Source organism: Mus pahari, chromosome 1, assembly GCF_900095145.1.
Source record: "Mus pahari chromosome 1, PAHARI_EIJ_v1.1, whole genome shotgun sequence".
Lineage (NCBI taxonomy): Eukaryota > Metazoa > Chordata > Mammalia > Rodentia > Muridae > Mus > Mus pahari.
This window is the reverse complement of record NC_034590.1, coordinates 68619965-68622918: the sequence shown is the minus strand read 5'-3', so window position 1 is coordinate 68622918 and position 2954 is coordinate 68619965. Positions and strand designations below refer to the sequence as shown.

The window sequence follows — 2954 nt, the reverse complement described above, 5'->3', positions numbered from 1 at the left end:
AGAAGAAGAAGAAGAAGAAGAAGAAGAAGAAGAAGAAGAAGAAGAAGAAGAAGAAGAAGAAGAAGAAGAAGAAGAAGAAGAAGAAGAAAGGTTCACAGGCAGCTGAACCTAGTGGTCTCCCAGTTAGGAAGCTAAAGGAGAATCACAAGTTCATTGCCTGAGCTACAGAATAAGTCCAAGGTTGGTCTTGTCTCAAAATTTAAAAATGTTCAATGTAAAACATCCAAGGGCTGGGGATATAGCTCAGCAGTAGAGCATCTATCCAGTATCACAAAAAAGGAAGGAAGGAAAGAAGAAAGGAAGGGGCTAAAGTTCAAAGGTGAAAACTCATATTTAATTGCAATTGATTACTAAAGGAATACTACCAAAATTCTAGACTCCTGAGCAAGAAGATGAAGAGCAACTCATTCTCAGAGATGAAGAGGGAAGAGGAGGTATATTTCTCAGAGGTACAACAAAGAATTCTCTACAGGCAAGTAAAAGGTAGAAAGCAGCACTCCAGGCAAAGCAGCATACCAAAAAGAGATGAGAAGAGGAGATGGAGGCGGAGGATAGAACCCAGAAAGTTTAAGGATGCAAAAGTAGGCAGAGGTCAGCTCTCCAGGAGTTTCTTATTTCACACTAAAAAGTCTGAAGTTAATCCTTCAACTGTGAAAAGGGAGGTGGGAGGGTAAGGAAGCACTGATAGACCAGGTTTTGTTTTACAAAGACCCCTCAAGGTGCACAGCTTCCCACGAACCTAGCAAAAGGCCTCAAAACAGGTACTCAGAAAATATACATTGGATTGAACTGGATAAGCTTTGATTCAAGTAAACTCTTACAGATGAAGGGCCACTTTCCCTACGGACTTGTTGTGGCCAGGACTTGTAGGACAGGTCCAGCAACCTCAATTACTGCACACCATTCCCTGTACAACTGTAGTCCCCCAGAGGACCTTCATTGTTTACATGTCTACCTCACCCACTAAGCTTTGAGCTCTTGGTCTTGTGAGCAAAGACCAACTGTATTGATGTACTTGAAATCAGCACAGACTTTAGCAGGCAGCTTGAAACATCGTAGCACTCCAGATTGTAGCAGTAATGTTGGATAAACAGATGAATAAATTAAGTAAATTGATCAGGCCAAGCCATGAGTTCCCGTAGCAAGACTAGAATAAACTTCAGGAAATGTTAGAGACCGAGTTGCCAAAACTTTTTGAGAGGTGGCTTCTAGTTGAGATGGGTTGTGTTCATGTGTACATAAAACTTCCAAGTAGAATGTGTTACAAGTGCAGACAGAAGAAATCTCTGTGGGCCTCTGGGAGCCCCAATGGGGAGAAGACTGTTGTATCAGAATGGATGCCAGGCAAAGACTCTACAATGGACAGGATTCTTCAGTGGAATCCTGAAAGCTGAGCAGATGATTGCTAGCTACCTGCTCATTTCTGAACTTTAAAAGCAAACTCCAGGAACTTTAAGGCTGGGTGTGATCAATTCAAGGTCACATAGGAAGGAGGTAATGCCTAATGAGGCATCTCTGTACGGCTGAATTCCAGTTTTCCTCCTGACAGAGTTGAGAGACCCTTAAACATAGGGGACAAAGGTTTTTCTCAAGAACGATTCTTAAGATAGAAGTACTAACTTGATTAATAACCTCTTCCTTTACCTTTCACAGTTCTGGAAATATCGTAAAGGATAAGCATGAGAAACAGGATACAAAATACTTTTTAAAGGCACCCAGTAACTGTCAGGTATTCTTCCAAAATCACTCACAGTATCGTTTACCTTTAAAAGATCCAAGATAGTGATGGTTGGAATAACTCTGCCTTTGAAATAGACTAATAATGGCTGTGGAAAAAAAAAACTGACTCTCGTTCTAAATCTGTGCGGAACTTCCCAAGTTATGGAGTATTCCTGGGGTGGGGGTGGGGGAGCACAAGTCATTTGCTACCCGTCTATTTTACACGGCGATGAACCTGAAAAGTTCCCACTTAGCATCTGCGTCGCGGGCCACTTTTAGCGTCTCAGGACCCCGAAGTTCCGGAGGGAGTCAGTCCCGGACCGGGACCGGGACCTGTGGGACCTCCCCAGCCCCAGAGCCCGCCCTCCGGGGTCCCCCAGCGCCCCGACTTCGGGAACTCGCGGTCGCATAGGAGCTGACACAGGGGGCCTTTGTTGGCCCGAAGGGAGCGGTCGGCCTCGCGGGGCGGCGCCCGCCTCGGCTCACCTGGCGCCCCGGTCCGCCCCCCCAACTCCCCGCCCCCTCTCACCCCCGAGCGCCTTCCCCAGCCCCGCGCCCTCGCCCGGCCGCCGGGATGCGGGGAGCACTGTCGCGGAAGGCCAGCTCTCACCTTCTGCGCTCGCTCCACTCCTCCTCCTCCTCCTTCTCCTCCTCCTTCTCCTAGCGGTGGCCAAGCCCGGAGAGAGCGCGCGGGAGTGTGAGCCGGCGGCCGCCCCGCGTTCTCCTCTCGCCGCTCGCGCCGGGTTCCTTCAGGCCCGGGATCTGGCGGGCGGGCCGCTGCGGGCCGCGGGGAGCGGGAGGCGCGCCGGGACTGTGAGGGGGCGGGGTGCGCTCGCTGTGGGGAGCCTTCTCTGAGGACACTATGGAGAGCGCGGGCTCTGAGAGGGCACCGACGACTGCAAAAAGCCGGTGAGAGCGGACAGGACTCCGCGCAGCCTAGAGGTGCAGTAGGACGGGGCGGTGTGGGGCAGCGGCGAGGAGCGCCCACCGTGCGTGCGGCGGTACCTTCGGCCCCGGTCGCAGCCTTGCTATTGTATGCAGCCCGGCAGGCTGCCGCCGCGCCCTACGACCCCGCCCAGGCCACGCCTCCTTCAGTTCGGGACCGCCCCCTTCGCCCAGCCTCCGCCCCCCGCAGGTGGGAGGGGGCGGGGAGCGCCGGACAGACCCACGTGAACCAGGCTAACACGGCCAGGGGGCGAGGTGGGGGCGCCGGGATGACGTCATCAGCACTTGAC

At 52.3% G+C, this 2954-nt stretch overlaps 1 protein-coding gene across 1 annotated transcript in view; it reads right to left on the bottom strand.

Moving 5' to 3' along the window:
* The window catches only part of Pak1 (p21 (RAC1) activated kinase 1), a 119275-nt gene extending 116523 nt beyond the window's left edge, over positions 1-2752 (bottom strand). Inside the window, exon 1 of the mRNA XM_029540015.1 lies at positions 2330-2752. The gene's annotated coding sequence lies outside the window, so the exon portion shown is untranslated. The remainder of the gene's footprint in view (positions 1-2329) is intronic.
* Positions 2753-2954: the final 202 nt, after the last annotated feature.